This window comes from Piliocolobus tephrosceles, chromosome 14 (genome assembly GCF_002776525.5).
Source record: "Piliocolobus tephrosceles isolate RC106 chromosome 14, ASM277652v3, whole genome shotgun sequence".
Lineage (NCBI taxonomy): Eukaryota > Metazoa > Chordata > Mammalia > Primates > Cercopithecidae > Piliocolobus > Piliocolobus tephrosceles.
In genome coordinates this window covers 14,306,283-14,331,694 of record NC_045447.1, presented here as the reverse complement: position 1 = coordinate 14,331,694, position 25,412 = coordinate 14,306,283, and the positions used below count along the sequence as shown (strand labels likewise).

Genomic DNA, 25,412 nt, shown 5'->3' with positions numbered 1-25,412 from the left:
GATGCTGTCTGCTGTGCGAAGTCCCTGGATGCTCAAATGGCTTATGGGGTGGCATCTTTGAAATTACACAGTCAGGACATATGGTCACTGTGATGTGTTAATGTTAGCAATTGAGATATTTAATTACCCAGAAAAACCCCTTTTCATACCCAGTACAGGTTACTGGAGAGCCTTTATTTCTTAGGAGGAGGGTCTTACACAGTGTAATTTGGACCATCAGATAGGGAGTCGTTATCGCTCATTCATTTATTAGCTAATTAAGTAGTTTATCTGGTCACACATTTATTCCTTCATTTGCCATTCATCCAGCATTGTTTGCTGATGTACTTGGCCTGGTGCTGGGCACTGGGGGTGGAATGAAACAGAACAAATATGACTGAGTCCCTACTGTGTGCCAGCCCATAGGGTGTGCTGTGTGCTGCAGGTGAATGCATTCACTTCCCAGTGGACATTTAACGACCACCTACTGTGTGCAGACTCGTGGAGGCACAGAAATGCAAATGGCACCGTCCGTAGTTGTTTGGACACTTGTGGTGGTTTGATGGGGTCTTTGGTCCTAGCCCTCTCTCTGCTTGGTGTGATATACCCAGTCAGCCCCTGTTCACAGGCCACGTGGTGACATCCCCAGAATGAACCAGAAACAATCCAGATGCCCCAGGAACCGACGTGAGAACAAGGCATCCACTTCACACGTTGTGTCTCAGTTCAGCGTCTTGCCACCACCCAGCATTTTGAGACAGAATGTGAGATCGCGTAGTTGGCTAAATACATAAATATTTTATGTCTCGATATTCTGAAAATGAAGCCCAAATACACAGAACTGCAGCACATCAGTGCTATAGATCATATGTTATAATAATCTGATGACATGTAGTTTAAATATTTATGGACTGATGCGACATGACAGTGGGGGGGAGAGGAGGCTCAGAGCAGAGTCTCGGCAGATGCGGAAAGGAGGGAGCAGATTCCTATGATCCTGAGAAGCGTCACAGGACGCCTGGGTTTCTGATGTGATGTTTGGAGTTTTATGACAAAAACAATGGCTGACATTTACTGAGCACTTGCTGAGTGCCATACCCTTCACTGATACCATGTCATTTAATCATCACAGCATCCCCAGAGGGGCGGACTCTTATGAACCCCAAGTTACAGAGGGGACACTGAGGCCCAGCCAAGGCAGTGGTCCACCCCAGACCCCACAGCCAGCGAGTGGCTCAGGAGCAAATCCAGGCTGACCCCATTCTGCATTCTAGCTCTTAATTACTGTGCCGTGCCGCTCTAGGGGTGACAGGTCATATCCGAAAACCCCCCACCCCTGCCTGGGTTACCCCTTGCTTGGTACTAACTGGACTTTTTTTTTCTTTTTTTATTGAGACGGAGTTTTACTCTTGTCACCCAGGCTGGAGTGTAGTGGCATGATCTTGGCTCACCGCAACCTCTGCCTCCCAGGTTCAAGCAATTCTCCTGCCTCAGCCTCCCGAGTAGCTGGGATTATAGGCACCCACCACCACGCCTGGCTAATTTTTGTTTTTGTATTTTTAGTAGAGGCGGGTTGCACCATGTTGACCAGGCTCGTCTCGAACTCCTGGCCTCAAGTGATCCGCCTGCCTCAGTGAACTTTCTAAATCACAGGAAAGGAAGGTGATGTCTGTAAAATGTCAGATGGGGTTGGAAGGCACAAGGAATGAATATCTAGCCTAGGAGGGGCAGGGAGTAGTGTGGAAGGGCCACTGCATCCCAGTGCCTGGCACATAGTAGGTGCTCAGGAAACGTGGTTCTTGAGCCTCTGCCCTTCTCTTTGTTGTTGGTTTTGCAGAGTCGTTAAGAGAGTTTACTGCAGACTGTCCCCCATACGAGTGTTCTGTGGCCCCTGAGCCTTTGCCTCAGCTTCTCCCTCTCCCTGCAGTGCCCTGGGAGGAATCAACTGACAGCCCTTTCAGTCTCCCACCGTCCAGCCGGTTAAGGCAAGGTGTTCCCCTTTTATAGAGGAGTCTCCTAGAGCCACCCGCAGCATCCCTGCCTTTGCAAGCCACCTGGAATGTGCCAGCTGCAGTGGCCATTCCTTCCATGCCCCCATCCTCCTGTGTGCTCCGTCCCCCCACATCTGCTGCTGTTGGTTCTGTCTGTTGCCTTACTGCTCTGTGACCTGGATCCCCTCCAGCACAGAGGTCTCGAAAGGTTGATCAGACATCCTCAGCACCTGGAGTGGGGCCTGGCACACAAGACGGCAATAAATGGCCCCCCATAGAAATTCACCGCACAAGACCCACAGGGCGGGGGCTGAGTGTCCGAGAAGCCTCTTGGGAATTGATGGTCTTAGACCTAATGGTGTCTTCCCATTCTGCAGAGGCCTAGGGGTGTCCCTAGGTCCCCAGAGTGGGAAGGGACAAGTCAGAAGGCCACGGAAATGGAACACAGGGCCAGCTACAAAATTTGTGAGGCCCAGTGCAAAATGAAAATGCAAGTTCCCTTGTTCAAAAAACAGTAAAAAACAAGAAAAAAGTTTTTTCCTTTCCTTTGCAATCTCTCTTTCCATCTGTCATGATGTGTTTTGTTTGCTATTTATTGTCTCACCCCCTGGGTACAAGATACTTTCAGGGTGAGTGCAGACCTCACGGGTGCAGACGCACCTGCCCCCGACCCTCCTGCCTGCATCTGAGCCCCTGCTGCAGGTAGCGGGTGGGGGAGCAGGCAGCTGAGTACCCATCCTGGGGAGGCAGCTGAGACTCTGTGCTGCCAGCACGTGCTCCATTATTCCACTAGACTCCACTTAACACAAACTCAAAGATGACATGAAGCGTTTCAGGACAGTGAAAGCGCAGCATGAAGCCCTACGCTTGGGGCTCCCTTCTTAGGGCAGGGCTGGGTCACCTGGACATGAAGCCAGCCTGATGGGAGGGGTAGCACCCACACACACATTTCACACAGAGCAGGGGCCTTTTATTGGTTCTCTCCATGGGGCTGGGGGCAGATCTGATTTGAAGGGAAAGTTCTGTTTTAAGCACTGTCTGCACACTGCCGCCCCAGCGGGATAGTTGGCCAGCCAGGGGCTCTCCTTCCTCATCCTGAGCCTCTGGTGCCAAAGACACACCGTGGTCAGCCCTCCCTGACTTAATCTCTTACGCCATTGCCAGAGATTTTTGCACTAACAAACCCATCCCCTCTGACTTCCGTTCCTTGAGTGACAAGGGTCAGAAATCAAGTGACGCAGTTGCCAACCTTCTCACACGGGAACAGTGCCAAACATGCGATGCCCCAGAGATCAGAGAGGGCAAGGAGCTCAGATTCCACCAGCCATCACGCTGTTCCCAGCCCTGAAATGGGGAGGCTCAGCAGCCACAGGGGGTGACGTCTGATTACTCTGAACACATGGACGAGGAGGCTCAGGTGAGGGGTACTTACTTAGTACCCCCACTGTGCACCAGAGACCTGGCCAAGTACTTTCTGTGTGTTGCCTTCATTAATCCTCGTGGGCTTTGAGCTGATCCCATTTTTCAGATGAAGTTAACTAAGGCTCGGAGAATGAAGCTGCCAGTCCAAAGCCATAAGCCACACAGTTTGGAAACTGAGATTTGAACCCAGGCCCTGGCCCCAAAGTTAGTGCTCTTTGCATGTGAATCCCAGGCACACTGGCTGGCTGAGGTCCCTCCCGGGCTGGGCCTCTTGCCCCCACTGTCTGCTGCATCTGTGTGGGGGCAGGACAGGGGCCAGACCTCAGGGCTGCTGCCTGTCCGCTCCTGACCCTGAGCAGTTACCGTTGTTCTTGGCAGGAAGCAGATCTCAGGGCCACGGCTCCAGCTTTTCTCCTGCAAGGCCTGGCCAGCTCTGTGGCTGTATTTATGCCCAGAGAGACAGGTGGCAGCGGCAGAGTTAGGCACACCTGGCCGCGAGTCACACCCACCTTGTGCTCACCGTGTCTCTTGGGCTTGTCACCACCCACTCAGGTCTCCGTTTTCCCATTTGTGGAGCAAGGGGTAATAGCAGTTCCTGTCTCTGAGGCAGTTTTCCCGATCCATTGTGGTAAGGGTGTATAGTCCTCAGTTCCACGCCAGGCCCAGAAGTGGCATTTGATCCTCTGTGTTGATGATAAACAACATGGTGTGGGGTGAGATCGGAGCTTGGTGGCCCCTGTGACGCTCAGGAGCACCTCCCCAGGTCAGGGCATGTTGGCGGGCTCTCAGCCCAGAATTGCCCTCTCTAAGGAATTCATCTCTTCCTTGTTTTCTTTGTTCATTCATTTTATCCAACACAGCCAAGCGCTCTGTTGAGATACGGTAACGAGCCCCAGGCATGAAGTCCCTGCCTGCACAAGGCTGGTGTTTTGGTTCCTAAACAAGAAACAGGTGCAGGGTTCCTGGCCAGGCAGCACTGAGGAGAGGTAGCTGGGCCAGCATGGTGGCCCATGGCTGCCACAAAGAATGGAGTTCCTTCAATGTCTTCCTTCCATTAAAGGGCGATCCCTGGGGATTTAACATGCTGCCTTTTGTGTGAGGTTCCAGCACTCCCAGGGTCCTGGGAAGGCCTCATCGGGCTTGGCTTTGCTTCAAGGTGTCTTTGAGAAATCAGTTTTTCTAGTTGCAATGTGGGAGTTTTCCCCAGGCTCTCCTAAGACTCAGAACCGCGCCCCCTAACGCTGCTGGTCATGGGGCCCTGCCTGGGCCAGGCCCTGGTCACATGTGATCGCATCGACTTGTCTCGGTGACCTTGAGAGGCAGGTCCTATTAATTCATTTTACAGGGGAGGAAAGGGAGGCTGAGTGAGGCTGCATCATTTGCCCAAGAGTGCCCAGTGTGTCCACTGCCAAGTCAGGATTTGAACCCACGCCCGTGGCTTCCAGACCACACTCTCGGAACCACTCTGTCCTGGTGTGAATGGATGTTTTTTTAGTTCTTGGCAGCAGAAAAACCACAGGTTCTGCTCGAAGCAGTAGACTCTCAGCGGACACCTACCATGTGTCAGGGCCATGCTGGGTGCTGCAGGAGGGCTCTGCAGAGAAGAATAGAGACAGATTGTTGGTGCTAAATTGGCCTGAAAAATGACCGTTTCTGCATGAGCCAGGATTTTGTTGACTCGTTGCTCCAAGGCTGTGAGTTTCATGTGACAGATGAGGAAGTGGAGGCTCAGAGAGGCTGTGTGGTTTGCCGAGGTCATACAGCCCCGGGCAGCCTTATTCCACATCCACCTGCTCTGTCTGCCATCATCCATGGCGGTCTTCGGACTAGCTTGGGCCTCCCCAACATCCTGCATTTGGATAAACTGAGGCCTAAAGAACAATTCAGGACTTGATCCCGAACGGGGGCGGGGACGGAACCCTTTGCATACTTGTGGAAATGGACACTCATTCCACAGCGAAATTGCCTTCAAAATGCCACCGATTCTCAGGGCAGGAGAAGACCTAAGAAATGACAGCGGGCTCAGGGCACATGTGTCTGTGACAGGAGACGGGCCCGTATCCACCCTTCCTGGGACCGACAGCCAGGGTGATGGGGTTTTATAGCATCTGGAACAGGCAAACCTTTTATAACAAAATGTTTCCAAAGCTATCCCATCCCACCGTTGGCAAGCAGTCCTTAAACAGCAAAGAAATAGCCGTGCTCCGTATTCACGAAATGGTGAGCTGGCATTTAGGCCATTTATTTAAAGCAGGAGTTGAGGAGGCTAAAGACTTCAGTTCTGAGCCACGGCTCGCAGCCTTGCTGCAGCAGGGGAGTGTAATCTTCAGGGTTTTCTTCCCATTTACGGGTTTTTTGTTGTATATTTGTAAAATGAGGCTTCTGCTGGCAGAAGCAGGTTTTAGCGAGTGCGGCAGCTCTTTCAGGACCTAATAAGGCCCCAGCGGAGGGTGAATTCCAGCAACACTTTCCTTCCCCCCAGGGCCCCCCCATTCCATCTTTCCTCATACACTTTGGGCACAGGGTACCATTCATCTTGCTTCCCATTAATGGAATTACTGCCATCACTTCTGCAGGATGAGATGGGCCCTTTGGAACTGCCTTGGGGACAGAGGCAGGATTGGCCGCCAGGGGGTTTTGCGTAGAGGGGAAGAGAAAGAAAAGAGAGAGGGAGAGAAAATTCTTACAAATGGATGCTTCCTTGGGTGGTAAAGATCCTTGGCCATGGAGGATAGAGGCCACAGGGCCCATCCTGTCTGCTTCCTGCTCATGTCCCGTGTGAGCCTCGCAGTGGCAGGGCACGTGATGGCCCCAGTGGCAGATGTGAACGGAGCTTGACACCTGTGCACCATAGCTCCTTGACTTCAGAAGAAGGGAAGGAGGGGACCCAGGATTTACGGGCTGCTCACAGATGCCTGGCACTGCGCTGGCCAAAATTTGGGGACTGATATCTCTGTCCTCATTTTTAGATGAAACAGCAGAGGCCCAGAGAGTGTAGACACTTAAGCTTTGAGTCACACAGCTCATAAGCAGTAGCACTGAAGTTTGAACCTCAGTCTGTCCATTTTCGTGGAGGACCAGCAGTGCCCCTCCTTGAGGCTCCAGGAAGCAGCAGAACGAGGACTCACAGTCCAGGTACCTGTCAGCAGCCTGTCCCAGCATCACCACCTAATTCCCTGGGAAAGTGAGCAGACATCTGGAGGGTTTTTGCTTTCATATAAGAATGCTGGTCGAGGACAGTGCTGAATGCCATGTATTCCACCTGGACATCTGATAGAATTTCAGGGGTCTGGGATCCTGAGGATGAGGGAGGGAGGTGGGGAGCTGACTGGTCTGACACACTGTGCTTGCCATCCTGCATGTCCATTTGCAGCAGGGCTGGCAATCATTGTCCTCTCCAGTTCCGGCTCAATAGATGGATAGGGGCTGCCCGAGATGCCGTGTTGAGAAGGCTTTGGAGACTGGCATTGATTAGTAGTGTCTGCTGTGTGCACAGGAATGAAGAGATGGGTGTGAAAAGGACCAGACCTAACTTAGTACAATTCTTAACCTGAGCAGGGACCCCAGGGGCACCAACCCTGCTTCGTTCTCATGATTAGTTCGTCGTGTGCCTCACCACACTTCCGTCCCAGGAAACTCCAGGAGGGTGAGACTGTGCACAGCACACAGAAGGAATTCCACATATAACAGAAGGAAGGATTGATGAAGGCTCTGCGGCCCCCAAAGAGCCGACAGTTGGAATCCTCCAGTGAATGCTTTTAAAAACATACCTTTAAATGTCTAGGGATGAGATCTAGGTGCCCACTTATTTAAACCAGGGCCATTTCATCCATGTCACTAACTTGCTGGAGATCTTTGAGTCATAGTTTCACCTGCCTGAATCTTGGTTTCCTCATCTTCGCTCCCAGCACTGTGGAGGGGTGACCCTGTTGATGACAGTCGGGGAGCCCAGAACCCATGGGTAATGGGGTCGGCATTCAGAAATGCCAACTCCGGCTGCCTGCCCCCGCCTGCCGGGCCCTGTCCTCTGCCGGGCGGAGCTCCAGGCTCTCTGGGTCTATCATGCTTTCCTTCTCTGTTCTCAAACATCACTGCCTCTGGGGAGTCTCCTCTGACCTCAGCACACTGCTTAGAAACCCCTGCTTGGTGCCTCCATAGCCCTTTCTGCATCTTCCCTGGCACGGCCCCCCCAACCGTGTGAGGCCCACTAGTGGCCAGTCCCCTGCCCCAGGATCCCCTCCAGGGCTGGGACAGACCCACTTTCCTCTGTGGTCTCAGCGCTCAGCCCAGAGCCTGGCCTGGCAAAGGCCTCGGTGACGGTAGTGAGGGGAGGGAGAATGCACCCTTGGTTTGTTCCTCAGGCCTGTGGCCATGGGGACGACTGAGATGCCGAGACCACTGTGTCCAAAACCCAAGCCTTTTTTGGGGACAGATAGGTCAGTGGGACAAATGGAACCGGCTCTGTGACTCACACACCCATTGCGCCTGCTACAGCGATCCTTTAAAGGACAGTTGGGTTTGATCCTGCGGGAGGTGTTTGGAAAGGTTTTGAGCAGGGGAGTGGCCCCCTGAAGCAGAGTGTGGCCCGTGGAGGCTTGGGGGGCTGGAAGGGTGCTGTGAACTTCAGGAAAGATGAGGGGAATGGGGCTGTCCTGGGGAGAGTGGGGAGAAGTGGGGAGCAGCCTGGAACAGTGCCGGGTACCTGGTGTCCACAGCCTGAGCTCCCACCTGGAGACCCCTGGATCGGGGAGCAAAGAATTCAGGGCTGCGAGTCAGGAAAAATGCTCCTCAGGAGCTTCCGTGGCTCCGGAGTCTCAGGAGTGATCTCCGGATGGGCGACTGGGGCCCTGGTCTTAGTCTCTCACCAGTCAAGGAGGGCAATGTGCTTTTTGCCCTTGACTCTCCTCTGACCCTGGCCCTCCATACCTGGATCTGTCTTGGGGGCAGGGTGAGGCCGAGGCCCACAGAAGCCATCGGGTCAGCCTGAGAGCAAGAGTGGAAGAAGAAAAATCACGAAGCAATAATGAGCCCCTGTGGCACATCGAAGGGGCCGTTGAATCCCTGTGGACTCAGGGCAGACAGTGGCCAGAGCAGTGGTTGTCTATGTGTGGCTGGAGTGTGTGCAGAGGGGCCAGTGCTTGAGCCTGAATCTTCGCAGCCCCTCCTCCACACACGCGAATCCTAACAGTATGTTATTTTTTTTATTTTTTATTTGTTTTTGTTTTTTGAGACAGAGTCTCGCTCTGTCACCCAGGCTGGAGTGCTGTGGCCGGATCTCAGCTCACTGCAAGCTCCGCCTCCCGGGTTTACGCCATTCTCCTGCCTCAGCCTCCCAGGTAGCTGGGACTACAGGCGCCGCCACCTTGCCCAGCTAGTTTTTTTTTTTTGTATTTTTTAGTAGAGACGGGGTTTCACCGTGTTAGCCAGGATGGTCTCGATCTCCTGACCTCGTGATCCGCCCGTCTCGGCCTCCCAAAGTGCTGGGATTACAGGCTTGAGCCACCGCGCCCGGCCACAGTATGTTATTATTGATATGTACATATTAACTATTAGCTTTTAAAACAATAATTCCTCCTCCTACTGCTATTGTGGCTTGTTCATCAGAGCCACCCTTCATATCAGTAGGAGTTGGCCAGCTGGCGAGGGCCTGCAGTTAGAGCATGGGGACACTGCGTGAGCAGGGTGCAGAGGTGGGAAACAGCGGTTGCAGGAACCCATAAGTGGCTCTGTGGAGCTGACATGGTGGAGGACAGATGTCACTTGGGTTCGATGGGTCAAGGGGTCTTAAGTGCTAAGCTCAGGAGGGATGGCAACCTGGAAACCTTGAAGGTGGGTAAGGAAGGGGAGATGGGGGCTTAGGAATACGTTTCTGGTGGCTCATGTGGAAAATGACAGTGCTAAGGCTGGGAGGACTTAGAGGCCAGTGGGGAGGCCCAGGTGTTGATGCCACTCTGGAGATTCCCGAGCCTCTCAGCTACCTGAGGCCGCACTTCCACCCAAAAAGAGTCCTTGGCTTGGCCGGGCATGGTGCCTCACACCTGAAATTCCAGCACTTTGGGAGGCCAAGGCAGGTGGATCACATGAGGCCAGGAGTTTGAAACCAGCCTGGCCAACATGGTGAAACCCCATCTCTGCTAAAAATAACAGAAATTAGCCAGGCATGGTGGCACATGCCTGTAATCCCAGCTATTTGGGAGGTGGAGGCAGGAGAATCTCTTGAACATGGGAGGTGGAGGTTGCAGTGAGCCGAGATCACGCCATTGCACTCCAACCTGGGCAACAGAGTGAAACTGCATCTCAAAAACAAAACAAAGAATGCTCAGCTCTTTCTCCTGTTCCACCACCCGCTCCCACCCTTTCCTGCTGGTTGTTGGGGCAGTGGGGGCTCTCACCTCAGCACCCTCGGCCTCTCTCAGCTTTCCTGTGAAAAACCAGGCCGATGCCTGCCGACTGGTGAGAATAAATGATAAAATCTGTGAAGCTCCCAGCAATGCCTGGGGAGAGGAAAGAAAGTGTTGTCTTTCCTAAATTCTGATTTCTGCATGTCATTTACTCTCTTCCCTGTCAGAGAAACTGTTTTGATTCCTGGGGACAAGAGAGGCCCGCGTTCACGGGAACGCACCCACAGGCCCCATCCAGGCAGGTGGCGGCAGCTGCGGAATTCATTTGTATCCCCGATTTCAAGGCTGCCTCGTGAATCTGCAAGAGCCCTGCTCCGTGTGTGCTGTGGGGAGTGCACTGTGTTGTCCCTGTGACTGAATTTTGATCCTCCCTGCATTTATTTGTTTATTTGGGTCTGGAGAAGTCTGAGGTGAAGCTGTGAGAAGGGGCGTCTTTGAGTTTTTGTTGTTTTGTTTTGTTTTGTTTTGTTTTGTTTTGTTTTCGAGACGGAGTCTCACTCTATCTATCGCCCAGGCTGGAGTGCAATGGCGCGATTACTGCTGACTGCAAACACCGCCCCCCGGGTTCACGCCATTCTCCTGCCTCAGCCTCCCGAGTAGCTGGGACTACAGGTGCCCGCCACTACGCCCGGCTAATTTTTTTGTATTTTTGGTAGGGATGGGGTTTCACCGTGTTAGCCAGGATGGTCTTGATCTCCTGACCTCATGATCCACCTGCCTTGGCCTCCCAAAGTGCTGGGATTACAGGCGTGAGCCACCACGCCTGGCCGTCTTTGAGTTTTAATACAGTATGTACCACCACATGAGGACACTGTGGTCAGCAGCAGACTGCCTATGTGACGTTGGTCCCGTTAGATTATAATGCCATCTTTTGACTGTACCTTTTCCACGTTTAGACCCACAAATACTGACCATTTCATTACTGTCGCCTGCAGTACTCGGTACAGGACCATGCGGTACAGGTGTGTAGCCCAGGAGCGACAGGTGACACCCGATCGCCTAGGTGTGGGGGAGGCAAGACTGTCTGGGTTTGTGTAAGTCAACTCCAAGACGTTCACACAGTGACAAAATCGTCTAATGCTGCATTTCTCAGAGTGTCGTTAAGCGATATGTGACTGTTTCTATCTGTGGCACTTCGTATGCGTTGAGGGAGTGGGCTGGGCTTGTAGGTTCCCCTAGGTGAGCAGGAGTGTCCCAGGCAGTGAGGAGGGCCATTCCCAGGGTCTGTCTGGGCACTCTTTTCCATGGAGGAGAGCTTGCTTAGGAAGGTGAGCCCAGGCTAGCCCACAAGCCCTCACTCCCTTGCAGACCCAGGTAGCTGCAGGGGGATTCTAGAGGAGACTGGGTTCTGCCCACCAACAAGGGGCTCAGCCACCCATCCCCACCCCTAGCTCACCATAGGACTTAGTGCCCACTTGGGATGCGGTCAGAATAATTTTAGGTCAAATGGGTACATGAGGGTGGGCAGGCAAGTGTGTCAGATACCAGCTGGATAACTTCATGTGTGTTGGTTGATGCATTTTACAGCTGGGGAGACTGAGACTCAGAGAGGCTGCGGGTCTTGGCTAAGATGCCCAGCAAAGAAGTCTTCATAGCACATCTGACTCCCCACTCCCTTGAGAGCTCCCGTCACCTAGAGCACTTGCCCCAGCCCCTGCCTCAGTGCGGGGAAGGATCAGTGGAGACCAGGGCTGGGGGACTAAGCACAATCTCGGACCTCCTGTGTACCAGGGCACTTTGCCTACACAATCTCATATTAAGTAGATCTCCTTCCTGGTTTTCTCATCACAAAAATGAGGCTTAGAGAGGTGATCAGTTTGGGCAAAGTTTCCCAGCAAATAGGTGGAGTGTCCCGTATTTCAATTCTGGCCTGGCCTGGAGAGGACACTTGCCTGCTGGAACAGGTGGAGGATGGGTGGCTTCGACCTGTCTTGGTGGGATAGCCTGGCTTGTGATATTGGAGGCATCATTTTCCCACCAAGAAAGAGCAAGAGGGTCTTTATGGGGGCAAACAGGGCAGGGAGCTCCCCCTTGGACCCATGAGAAACATGGGGCTAGATTGGGTCTGATACCAGCCTAGTCCCTTTGCAGCCTGCTCCAGCCTTTCTCTTTCCCCCTGCCTTTTTTTTTTTGAGACGGAGTCTCACTCTCTCGCCCAGGCTGGAGTGCAGTGGCACGATCTTGGCTCACTGCAACCTCTGCCACCCGGGTTCAAGTGATTCTCCTGCCTCCGCCACCCGAGTAGCTGGGACTGCAGGCGCACAGCACCGCGCCTGGCTAATTTTTGTATTTCTAGTACAGGCAGGGATTTCACCATGTTGGCCAGACTGATCTCGAACTTCTGACCTCAAGCGATTCTCCCGCCTCGGCCTTCCAAAGTGCTGGGATTACAGGCGTGAGCCACTGCGCCTGGCCCAGCCTTTCTCTTTCTGACTTCACTTGTCCCACCTGTGCAGTGGGAGGACAGGAGAACCCCTTTATCTGTTGAGTGCTGATTATGTGCCAAGGAATTTGCTGCATGATCTGGTCCGATGGCCCCAGCGCCTCTTTGAAGCCCAGCCCTTTATTGGCACCACCCAGTCACTCCCTGGCTGCGTTTCCCTCGAGGCACATATCACTGTCTGAAATGACCATGTCTGTTCACTGTCGTGTCTGTGTCTGCCTCCCGACCACGCAGAACCTGTGGCAGGGGAAGGCGTTCTCTGTCTCGCCCACTCCTGTGTCCCCAACCCCTCGGACAGTACATGGCTTCACGAGCTTCTCAAGAAATGCTTGGCAAATGATGGCAGAATGGGTTAACCCTGGTTTTCTCGAAAAAGGAATGGAGGCCCACAGAGGGCAGGCCTGTCCCTGGGTCACAGTGCCAGGGCAGATTGGAGCCCCTGCCTGCCCAGGATTAGCTTGGGCCTCTCTCACTGACCAGTTTTGAGCCTGGAATTCCAGGTGTGCCTGGCTGTGTCCCTGCAGGTTCACACCGCCCAAAGAAACTTCCAGTCCATGCTTGTGGCTTTGGATCAGCTCAGAAAAAGTGTGTCCTGTGACTGCTCGAGGAATCTGGGCATTTAGCCCAGAAAAGAGTGTGTTTCCTGGCTTCCTGAGAACTGAGGCCCACCCTGCCCCCGGTCTGGGCGTGCAGAACGGGAGGGAGGGGAGTTGAAATCGGGGCCTGGAAGGCTACGGCATCAGACCTGATCATCCAAGTGAGGCTTGCCACTCACGCCGAGACTGTCCCGGCCGAGCACTCCAGGAGAGGGTATCCCCACCATCGGAGCGCCCTCCGTCCGAGATGGCAGCAGTGCCTGGAGTCGCTGGAGAAGAAACATTCCTCACGCTCATGTGAATGTTTCCCCGGGCTGCTGGCCCGTCACTGGGTACCGTGGGGCAGACATGGGTGTGACGTTTTCCAAGCACGAGGTGGCCAGTCCATTGGGTCATCAGGCCTCCAGGGCCACACGTTTGGAAAGATATTCCTGGAGCACCAGGCATGTGGCCCCTCGCTCTGTGGCCAGGCACGGGTTTATGAGAGGACCCTGCAGAGAGAGCTGGGGTCCTCAGCCTTGACGTCTGCACATTGTGTATAATTTCGCTCTTTGCTTTGCTTTTTTCTCTTCCTTTTTTCTTTTCTTGAGACAGGGTCTTGCTCTGTTGCCCAGGCTGAAGTGCAGTGGCATGATCTCGGCTCAATGCAGCCTTGACTTCCTGGGCTCAAGGGATCCTCCCACCTCAGCCTCCCAAGCAGCTGGTACTGCAGGTGCATGCCACCGCAGCCAGCTAATTTTTGTATTTTTTGTGGAGATGGGGTTTCTCCATGTTGACCAGGCTGGTCTCGAACTCCTGACCTCAGGTGATCCACCTCAGCCTCACAAAGCGCTGGGATTACAGGCGTGAGCCACTGCACCCGGCCTGCTTTGTTTTTCTTGAGAAAGATCAGAGCTTCCCTGCTATGTCTCCTGCTTTTCACTTGTGAAAAAGCGAGGCAACCCACTAGCAGGCTGCCTCGTGACTGGCCTAGGGGTCTCCTTCCTCAGACTGGGAGATCACCCAGTACTCAGAGGGAGTTCACTAGAATTACCCTCATGTTCACTGGAATATAGTGGTCACGTTTCTGAGAGGGAGACCCCCTTTTTGTACTCATAGGAGAGTGGAGGCCAGCCATGCTTCTGCTCAGCCAGGGTTGAAAAAGTCACCTAGCACAGTGGCCTGAGTCCACTGGTTCCCAAATCCCAGACCCAGGCCATGTGAAGTCTTCCGCAGACCCATGGTGACATAAGAACAGAAAGGCCTGGCTTGGCATAGCTACTTTCCATGTCAGCTGTCCTTTCTTTCTCTTTCTTTTTTTGGAGATGGAGTCTCGCTCTGTTGCCCAGACTGGAGTGCAGTGGTGCGATCCCAGCTCACTGCAACCTCCACCTCCAGAGTTGAAGCAATTCTCCTGCTTCAGCCTCCTGAGTACCTGGGATTCCAGGTGTGTGCCACCACGCCCAGCTAATTTTGTATTTAGTAGAGACAGGGTTTTACCATGCTAGCCAGGCTGATCTCGAACTCCTGTCCTCAGGTGATCTGCCTACCTCTGCCTCCCAAAGTGCTGGGATTACAGGCGTGAGCCACCACACCCAGCCTGTCCTTTCTTTTATGAAAGATGGTGATACTAGGTGGACATTTTATTTTAGATGCCGGAAAAATCTGGCAACCTATGTCTGTCTTCAAAATGTGGGAGAAGCTGTCCAGGCCTGTGACACCCCCAGGCCCGGGAGCCATGGATGTGCTTCTGCACCCAGACACAGAAGTGGAGCCCGGGGGAGACTTTGATGCCTCGAGAACCTCTGAGTCATGGCCACGCATGAGCCCCCGGCTCTGCCCTGGTGTGTGGTGGGTCGTGTTGGTTTGCTAGGGATATTATAACAAGTGACTGCAGACTGGGTGCTTGAAAACAATAGAAATTCATTCTCTCGTGGAGAATCCTGGAGGCCCGATGCCTGAAATCAGGCTGGCGGCAGGCTCAGTTCCCACGGAGGCTCTCACACAGCACCTGCCATGCCTTTTTCTGACTTCTGGCAGGTGCCAGCCACCCTCCTTGTTCCGTGTTCCATGTTCCGTGTTCCGTGGCTTGTCTACATGTCCCTCCGATGCTCGCCTCTGTCACCACATGGCCTTCTTCCTTGTGCGTCTGTCTCTGTGTCCATCCCTCATAGAAAGACACCCATCATTGAATTTGGGCCACCCTAATCTTACCATGTGACCCCAGTGTAACTTGATTAGCATCTCCAAGTAAGGGCCTATGCCCCAGTTCCAGATAGACAAGGGTTTGGGGGGAGCATTACTCAGGGAGCGTAAGGGATGAGGAGGGCAGATCCAGGGAGCCTGCCCTCATTCCCAGGAGGAGACAGGAGACCAAGGCGCAGAGTCTGGCGGGGGAATGCTGTCACCACAGTGCTGTCCTGTGCCTAGGCAACGATCGGCAGAGCGTCGTGTAGGCAGGGGGCGTAGATCTCGGGGGTGGCCGGGGCACCCCCTGACTTTCTGCATCCCAGATTCGTTCCTGTGCTTTCATACAGGCCCCAAAGACGAGTGCTGAATAGATCTTGGTCTTCAGCACGATGTTTTATGAAAACAGGCTTGCAGCGTTTAGTCCTTTGGCTGCACCAGCCAGGACTACTGAGGGCTGAGAACGTCTCAGCGCCCAGCACAGGCCGCCAGCTTTGGCTTTGCTCTTTTGGGTGGGAGAGCGGACCCTCCCAGTAATGACAGGGCCCAGCCATTCCTGGCAGCGCCCACCAGCACGGCCTCCCCCGCTTTGTGGACAAAGGGCAGCCTGTGGGGCAGGAAGGAGGGAATCCAGCCTCTCCTGTTCCCCCAAGGGCCTTTATCTATTTTGGCAAAGGTCCTGTGATCAGACGTTTCCGCCCTGACAACTCGCTGCCAAGTGATCTCAAGCAAGAGAGTCCCAGAGCCCCCCTGAGCCCCACTTCTCTTCTGTGAAGCGGGAGGCACAGTTCCAGCCCTGTGCCTCTCAGGAAAGCTGGGGATGACAAGGCGAACCCTTCCCGTGCCTAGCCCAGGGCCTGGCACGTGGTAGGTGCTCAGTCAATACTGAATGAGAGAGAGCGTCTTGGGGCCAGGAATATAAATTTCATGCCACTTCTGCAATGGAGCCTCAGTGGGGCCTCTTGGGAAGGAGATTCTATAGGTGTTTCCTTCCCCACGTCCTGAAGACACAGTTAGCTGAGACGACCGGGCAGGGCTGGGGAAGTTGAGTGTGCGCCTGTAGCATTGGACAGAGGACAGATACTGCTAAGCTGCATCTCAGGCATTGATTGCTCACATAACCCATTGAGTAAAACCCACCTAGACTTGGTATCGCGGGAGGAAGGGTAGTGTGCAGGGAGCCCTGGAAGGGAGCCTGGAGAGCTGGGCCAGCCCTGGCTCTGCACCCCTTACCAGCCATGTGCAGGCCGTGGCGGTGCCCTGTGGATCCTACTTCCTGAGCCTCCCCTCTGCAACCTTGATGCCACTGCTGTCATTCCGGCCTCTATCCCACAACTCGCACAGGGCTTGCCTCGCCTCCAGGCCTTTGCACGTGCCATGCCCTCTGCCTGCAGTGCGCTGCCCCTATTCCTCCACTCAGAACTGCTTCTCGTTCTGAGGAAAAACCCCGTGCCCCAGGTAGACTGCACACACATTTCCCTGTGTTTCCACACCCTGCTTTGCAAAGCAGCGGGCACACTGGTTGTAGTTTATGTGATGCCTAAGAGCCCCATTGAGGATGGAGATTGGTCCCCCTTGCCTGGCACACAGTCGGTGCCCAGCACTTGTGTGTCCATTGAGTGAGCAAATAATGGAATGTCTGGAGGCCTGTCACACCTCTGCTGTGTGGCTTGGTTTCCCCATCTTTAAAATACTGGATGTGGGCCAGGCGCAGTGGCTCCCGCCTGTAATCTCAGCACTTTGGGAGGCTGAGGTGGGAGGATCACCTGAGGTTGGGAGTTTGACACTAGCCTGGCCAACATGTTTAAACCCTGTCTGTACTAAAAATACAAAAATTAGCCGGGTGTGGTGGTACACATCTGTAATCCTAGCTACTTGGGAGGCTGAGACATGAGAATCGCTTGAACTAGGGAGGCGGAGGTTGCAGTGAGCTGAGATGGCACCACTGCACTCCACGCCAGGAGAAGAGCGAGACTCTGTCTCAAAAATAAATAAATAAAATAAAATAAAATAAAATACTGGGTGTGGACTGGCGGAGTCCTTGGGAATCTGTTGAAATGTGAGGCCTCGAGTGAGTGGACTCGGGTCTCTCCTGCTCCCAGGAATAGAATGGGAGTGTGGCAGCAACCACACACACGTTTGTTTAATGATTATCCAATGTTGACCCAAAACTATGAACAGAGCTCTGGGGATTTTTCTGGGCGTTCAGCACAAAATTCCTGGTTAATGGGTTCCGGTGTCTGAAAGGGCAGGACTGACATGGTCTCTATGGAGTCGTTCTGACTGCAGCTGGGCCCTGTCCTTCTACACCTGCCCCTGCAGGAATTCTCCCGACGCCTGCGGAGGGAAGAATGTGTGTGTCTGGGGTCCGAGACCACGTGCACTGCCTGGTGGAACTTGCTCTGCTCTTGCTTGTATGTCTGGTGGGAGCTTCCCTTAATAATACATCCAGTATTTTATTTTATTTATTTATTTATTTTTGAGACAGTCTCACTCTTCGCCCAGTGTGGAGTGCAGTGGTGCCATCTCGGCTCACTGCAACCTCCGCCTCTCTAGTTCAAGTGATTCTCGTGTCTCAGCCTCCCAAGTAGCTGGGATTACAGACATGCGCCACCACACCCGGCTAATTTTTGTATTTTTAGTACAGGCAGGGTTTCTACTAAACCCTGCTTCTGCCGAGATTCATCCCCAACTCCAGGCTGGCACCAGTGTTCAAGCCCCTGCCTCTGCTGTCTCCTAGGCCTTCCCATTGGCACGACTCTGACTCTCATCTGCAAAATGAAGGCAGGAATGCCCACGTCATGAGGTGAGCTGATGGACCCAAATATGTGGTGCAGTAGGTGAAATCATGAGTAGTGGCACATGATTTCGTGGCTCTTGTTAGCATGAGTATTCCTTCCTTTAGATAGAGAGTGGAGCAAAACAGACCAGCAGATTGTTTAAGCCAAAAAATGTCTGTTGTCTGAAGAATTTTGTTTTGGAAGGCAAACCCAGGTTTTGGGTCAGAACCGTATTCCCTCAGGAATGGCACGGTTGAATGTCGAGGCATATTTTACAGGCTTGGTGACCACTCAAGTCTTTGAGCCCTCCATGCGGATGCTCTGAGGTCAGGCTTTTCGGGAAGCCCTCGCACAGCTGGTCTGCTTGTCGCATTGGTAGCACCGTTTCCACAGAGCGGGCTCTGTTTGGCCATGAATAGATGTTTTTCTCACTCTTTTCTTGGATGCCTGAATGGCAGGCTCCCTCCTGCAGTCCCAGAGGCCGACCTGCATGTAAAACTCCAAACGGACATCAGCGTGGGGTCGTCTGTTCCTGCTTGGACTTGAGGCTCTCAGCAAGGCTCAAAGAGCTGGGTCGATGGCTGCCGTGACCCAGGGAGCCTCCCGAGAGTCTCCCAGGCTATACTTTCTAAAGGCTACCGAGTGAACTGAAGAAATCAGAGTTCACGGAAGAGGCAGCAGATCGGAGCAACAGCTGAGATGGAGGAGGATGGTTCAGGATCTCCAAACACGGGCCCACTGGCTCCACGGTGTCCAAGCCACAGATGCAAAGCCTGTTAGGACAGGAAGGACACGAGACAGCAGCCAGGGCCAGCCGCAGACGATAGGGCCAGGCCACCAGCAGCTAGGAGTGTGGGTTCTGGAGCCACACAACCTGGGTTCAGATCCCAGTTTTTCCACCTCTGTTGGGCAGCATACTGTAGGCCTCAGTTTTCCCCTTCTGTAAAACGGAGATAATAATTGACCTGTATCACAAGGCTGTTATGAGGATTAAAGTAAGTTAACATCACTCAAGTGCATAGGACGATGCTGGGTACATAGTAAATAAATACAGATAAACTGAGGCCCAGAGAGGGCAAGGGACTGTGCTGTGGTCACTCAGCAAGTCATTGGGGCAGCCAAGGCTGAAACTCATGACTCCTAGTCTCGTGGACAGTTCCCCCCTTCCCCACCCTCCCCCTCAGTCAGACTTTTTCAACACTGCCTTTTGCAAAGGAAATCGCGTGACCCTTCAGCCCACAAGAATTCCAACTGCACAGAATGTCTGAAACCTCTTCGGGCTGGCCGGGGGCCTCGTTGCAATTCTATTCAGCTGTTAGTTCTTTTTTTCCCTTCTCTTTCTTTTAAAGCTCTATAGGATCCTCCTTTCCTGTCTCTACAAACAGAAAAATTAACCTCTTGACAAAGGAGTTGGAAGACTTGAGTCCCTGCTGTGTGTCCCTGAACCAATCCCCCAGCCTCAGGTTCCCCAGCTGTGAAATGAGAAGGTGTCCCCTGTTGACAGGGAGGTGGCCCCACCTGCCAGTCTGTGATTTGTGATTACCACAGAGACAAGGCAGCTGAGAGGTGCCACCCCTGACGAAGGTCGGTGAGTGCTGATTAAACAGAATCTGGTGACACATCCTTCTAAGAAGCAAGGTGAAACCCACCCGAGATGCTGCATGCTTCCGCCCACCTCCTCATGTCAGAGGTGATTTGAGTCATCAGACTGGCCTGCATTTTTCTCGCTCTGCTGTTTCCTTGCGGTGCGCCTGAGCCACTTGGAGTCCCATCTGCAGACTCCAGGGTGTCAGACCTGAGGAGCCTGGTCCCCTTCAGATTTCTGCTGGGCTCCCCAGCCATGAGCTTCAGAAGCTGCCAGCCTAGTGTGCGAATCTGTCTCCGAAGCTGCTGACACGGGTAGGGACTTCCCCTGTCTGAGCTTCAGTTTTCTCATCTGTGAAATGGGCGCCTGAGGGTGAGATGAGGTACAGAAGCCCTACCCTACTTCACGCCCCTCTTCCTTCCTGCCCGAGAGGCCCTGGCTCACCTGGGATCCAGCTGAGGCACAGCAGGTGTTGATATGTCCAAGTCCTCCCTGGCTGCGGGGGACAGGGGACAGAGGGACAGCTGGCCACGCCAGGAAGCCTGGGGACAGACCCTTGGACATCAGGGTCGGGAGCATCCAGGGTGCAGCCCTCTTGGCCTAGTGATGGGGATCCCTAGGGGAAAAACCTAAGGGCCAGGAGGTCATGGAGACAAGACGAACTCCGGATTGGGGCCCCCAGGTCTTCCTGTCCTTTGTGCAGGCTCACTTTCAGGTTACCCTGGCACCAGCAGGGGCCAGCCTGGTTGGGCCTGGGAATTCAGAGATGGGTGTCAAGGTGGGCCTGGAGCACAACATAGGCAGATGCAGGGCCAAGCCCAACCTTGCTACTCCCTGGTAGGGGCCTTGGGCAAGTCCTGGCCACTCCTGAGCCCCCATCTCCTCATCTCAAAAATGAGCATGGTTCCCACTCTTCCCACCTTTCAAGGTTTTCATGAGGCTTCCTATGATAGTGTGGACAAAAGTCGCTCTGTAGACCATCAAAAATTGCCCAGGCCGGGTGCGGTGGCTCACGCCTATGATCCCAGTACTTTGGGAGGCCGAGGTGGGTGAATCACCTGAGGTCAGGAGTTTGAGACCAACCTGGCCAACATGGTAAAACCCCATCTTTACTAAAAATACAAAAATTTGCTGGGTGTAGTGGCATACAGGTGTAACCCCGGATACTTGGGAGGGTAAGGCAGGAGAATCACTTGAACCTGGGAGGTAGAAGTTGCAGTGAGCCAAGATCACACCATTGCACTCCAGCCTAGGTGACAGAGTGACACTGTCTCAAAAAAGAAAAAAAAAAAACCGCCCAGAAGAAATGTGTCATGTCACCCTCTGGGGCATTTCTGTATCCCTGTCACCAAGACAGAGTCTGGTATGGAGTAGGTACTCAGTAAGTGTTGAATGAATGAATGATAAAAGTTACCTATTACATACTGAGTGTCACCCAGGGAAATTTCCATAAGGCGTTCTCATCTTCACAGCAACCCCAGGAGCTTAGGTATGGCCCATTTTACAGATAAGGAAGCTGAGGCTCAGAAAGTGAAATTACTTACTGAAGGTCACACTGAAGGTGGCTGAGGAAGTCAGGATTCACACCTGTCTCTTGAGCCTGTGTCCTTTTGGGTGCTCAGGTGCCCTCTGGGTTATTCCTTCCCTGGGTGCGCTGGTGAGTGTTCAACAAACAGTTCCGGGACGAGGGAGATTTGTACACACCCCTGACTTGTAGCATTTGCCAGTTCCCGTGGTGTAAAGATTCCCACCATGGCTGATTTCAAGCAACCAGTGTGATATCAGCTGTCTCACAAAATCCCTAAGATGTAACAAGCTGCCCTCGTGAGCCAGAAGCCAGCTTAGTGCACCCCCATAGCCCTCTCCTTTGCACAGCCCCTTGCTCACCCAAGAACTGCCACAGAGTTAGGAGTGTCCCTCGAGGCTGAAACAGCAGACCGGAACTAAGCCAATGGCTTGGGTGGGAGTACCTGTGCCTGTAGACCCCCAGCCCCATCCACCAGAGGCCGTGGAGCTCCCTGGTGTCTCAAAAGCACACAAAGACTTAGTTGGATGGATGAGACATGAGGATGGATCTGCAGGACCGAGACTGAAATATTAAGGTCGGCCAGCCCCACGGCATGCGATATTCCTGCCAGGCCTGGAGCAGAGCCCTGTAAACGCCGGGATATAATGGACAATAAAAGTCACTGGAAAATAGTGACTCTCCTAGGACCCCTGTCATCTCTGCCACATGCTGCTGCTGGAACCGTGAGCCCTGTGATCATGAGGCACAATCGTCATGTAAATATATAGGGCCTCTCGCCAGCCGCGGGCCAAGATTTATTTTATGGAGACAGTGAGGGAGGGGGCCAGCTCAGTTTCATTGTCCTGGTAACTTTGTAAAATGCTTTGCCATCACCTCCCAGCTCCTGGGAGGATGCAGCAGGAGCCGTGCGGCCTCATTCGCCCTCTCAAAAGCGAGGTCCCCAGAGGCCCTGGACACCTCCTTCTAGTTCTACAGGCCCAAAGGCCTGGTGTCCATAAGGCTGGAGTTCCTGGGAAAGGGGGTTTCTGGAAATACTTGTTGCAGGGATATTGCTGTTGCATGAGTGCTGGTTGTTTATGATAACAGGAATTATAATGGTAGCAGTACCCACGTTGATTCATTGATTAATTGATTGATTGAGACAGAGTCTCACTCCATCACCCAGGCTGGAGTGCAGTGGCTTGACCTCAATTCACTGCAACCTCCGCCTCCCGGGTTCACGCCATTCTCCTGCCTCAGCCTCCCGAGCAGCTAGGATTACAGGTGCCCACCACCACGCCCAGCTAATTTTTTGTATTTTTAGTAGAGATGGGATTTCACCATGTTGGCCAGGCTGGTCTTGAACTCCTGACCTCAAGTGACTCACTCACCTCAGCCTCCCAAAGTGCTGGGGTTATAGGTGTGAGCCACCCTGCTCAGCCCAGTACTCACATTTATTAAGCTCTTCTGCATACCTTGGCCCTGATAGTCCTGGGCTGGTATTTTACCTGCATGTAAAATACCTCACTCGGTCCTCACAGCAACCCCACAAGATGGGTCCTACTGTGGCTCCCAGTTTATAGAAGAGGGAACTACAAAGGGATGACCCTGGGACTGGCCCAAGCTCACATGGCCAGACGGAGGCAGCACCAGATTTGCACTCGGGGCTCTCAGACCCCTGAGCCTGTGCCGGCTCCCGCTCCACCTCCCCACTGCCTGGCCTGCTCTTCCCAGATCCAGGACATTGCCTCCCTGGAGCCCCCTTCATTGCCCCATGTTGAAATTAATGGCCTCTTCTGTGATTCAGCAATGCAGTTAAGCACTTTGGGGTTTTTTTGTTGGTGTTTTGTTTTTTGTTTTTTTAGAAACAGGGTCTTGCTCTTTCACCCAGGTGGAGTGCAATGGCACAATACTAGCTCTCCACAGCCTCGAACTCCTGGGCTTAAGTGGTCCTTCCATCTCAGCCTCCCAAAGTGCTAGGATTACAGGTGTGAGCCACCACGCCTGACCTAGTTAAGCACTTTGATTGGACCCCGCCCCCACCAACACACACACACATACACACACACACACTCCATCTGCTCCTTCACTGAAGGGAGGGTGCTCTGGACACACTGCTGAGGGTGTCCAGGTCGGGACTCAGGCCTGTATTCCCATCCAAGCTCTGCCTCTGCAGCTAGGACTCCCTGAGCCTCAGTTTCCTCGTCTGTCAAATGGATACACTGGCTGCCTTCCAGGGTTGTTTTGTGAGCACACAGGCTGCCACTATCCCTGAAGGATCCGGCCCAGCACCTGACACTGATGGATGCCCTGGGTGCATGCCTCCATACACACACCTCCATGGCTGTGTGTTAGGGAGCCCAGGAGGCATCCAAGCCACAGCCCCATGTGGCTGTGGCTACTGTGCATGAGGAGGGCAGTGTACAGGGGCTGGAGGGCTCAGAACTGATCCAGGGTCCAAGAACAAATTCCTTTAGCAATTCCAGACCGAAAAGGTCTGATTTTCTAGTGCCCAGAAATGAGCACGTGATGAGACGCAGGCTCCCCAGCTTAATTTCAGAGCAACCCAGTGAGGCACAGATCCTCTGTCAGCCATACAAGAAACATCTACACAAGAAGAGCCCTTCTAGACTGTGGAGTCCAGCCCACCCATGTTGCAGGTGGGGAAACTGAGGCCTAGAGATAGCCTGTGACTTTCCCAAGACCATGCAGCCCTACAGGAGTCCGGGCTCTGACTCCTGGGCCACCGGAGCTCACACAGCACAGCTCAGAGCACAAGCCGCTCCTGCAGAGCTAAAAATGGCCACACACTTCCTAAGCCCAACTCCAGGGTTCAGCGAGGATCCTGGTCAGGAGAGCAACACTGGAAGGTGCAGGGGTTGCCGTGGCGTGGCCCCAGGTGCTGTGGTTTTGTGCCAGCCCCGTCACACCGTACAGGTGGTAGGACTGGGCAAAGAAGACGCCGCCACTCCGATGCACTGAGCTGTGCACAGCTGCATGGAGATTGTGCTGGGGGCTCGCGGTGACTCTCAGGAGGCCCCGGCCTGGCCTGTCTGGAGCCTTCTCTGTGAATTGATGCTGGCAACGCCCACTTGCAGGGTTTTAGGGGACATGGATCTGTGGCCACCTCCCCAAGGGGTGCCGCATGCACCAGGTCCTGACTGGGAGTCTAGCCCCCAGGGCCTGTGGACGGCTGGCCTGGGCCCAGCCTCAGCCCCCCAAGGGTGCTGGTACCTGGCATATGCCTGACAGTTGGGGCAGGCTGGCGGGAAGGTGTGTGGCAGGTGGCGGAGCCTCGGTGCCAGGATCTCACTCGCGCGTCCTCCAGGGCCTCAGCTGCTGTATGCCTGTGTCAGTCCCGGTGGCGCTGGAGCTGCAGATGGGGCACAAGGGTGGTTTGCCCAGGGCAGAAGTGGCACGTTCTGAAGAAGGAAGCAGGCGCTGGCCACGGAGAGCCCCTCTTGGGGACCAAAGGCTGTGGCTGGCCTGCAGAGCTCAGATTCCTCTCACAGACTGGGTGGTGGGGCAGGGGTCTTTCTGGCCTCCGTGCCCTTGAACCCACGGTGTCTTCTACTGGGAATCCCCTTCCCCTTTAGTCCAAACCCTACTGGTTCTTCTGGGCCACCTCAGGTTTTCTACCTGTTGTCCAAAGTTCCCCGTAACCTGGCCCAGCCAGAAGCAGCAGCCATGGGTCCTTTTCCTGGGCAGCTTCATACTCTTTCTAGCTTGTGGATAGCAGTTCCAGGGCCTGCTCCTGGGGACCTGTAAGAGCAGGAGCTGTGTCTGCGTCGTTTTGGGGTCCCAAAGGCAAGACAGGAAAACTCCGCGTCCTCTGATCCTGGATCCGCACCCTTGTTTTAGAGAATGCAGGGCCCGAATAAGGATGCAATAACAATCAAATAATAACCCCATTGATGGGGTATCTGCTGTGTGCCCAGCCTGGCCCTAAGCTCTTTTGACTCGTGCGATGTTGTGTAACCCGCCAGCACCCTGGGCGGTAGATACTACCCTTGTCCCTGTTTTACCCATGAGAACGCAGGTGTACACAGCTGGGATGTGGCTAAGCCAGAACTTGAACCAGGACTGCCACCTGCCAGGGCTCTCATCTCATGGGCAACCAAGGATTTGGGCCCAGTTTACAAAGGAGAGAATAGAAAAGGTTAAGCTTTTAAAGGGACAGCAAGACCTGGGCACGGTGGCTCACACCTGTAATCTCAGCACTTTGGGAGGCCAAGGCCAGCAGATACCTGAGGTCAGGAGTTCGAGACCAGCCTGACCAACATGGAGAAACCCCATCTCTACTAAAAATAGAAAATTAGCCGGACGTGGTGGCGGGCGCCTGTAATCCCAACTACTCGGGAGGCTGAGGCAGGAGAATCACTTGAACCTGGGAGGCGGAGGTTGCGGTTAGCCAAGATCGTACCGCTGCATGCCAGCCTGGGCAACAAGAGTGAAACTCCATCTCAAATAAATAAACGAACAGCAAGAACAGTTAGGCTTTTCAGCATTTTGCTGGGCCCCAGTGTGGATAGGTGAGGAGCG

The 25,412-nt window shown here is 53.8% G+C and overlaps 1 protein-coding gene across 7 annotated transcripts in view; it reads left to right on the top strand.

Annotated features, from left to right (window-relative positions):
- NEK6 (NIMA related kinase 6) overlaps positions 1–25,412 on the top strand; it is a 103,059-nt gene that overhangs the window by 9,946 nt on the left and 67,701 nt on the right. The gene's annotated exons all lie outside the window — the stretch shown is intronic.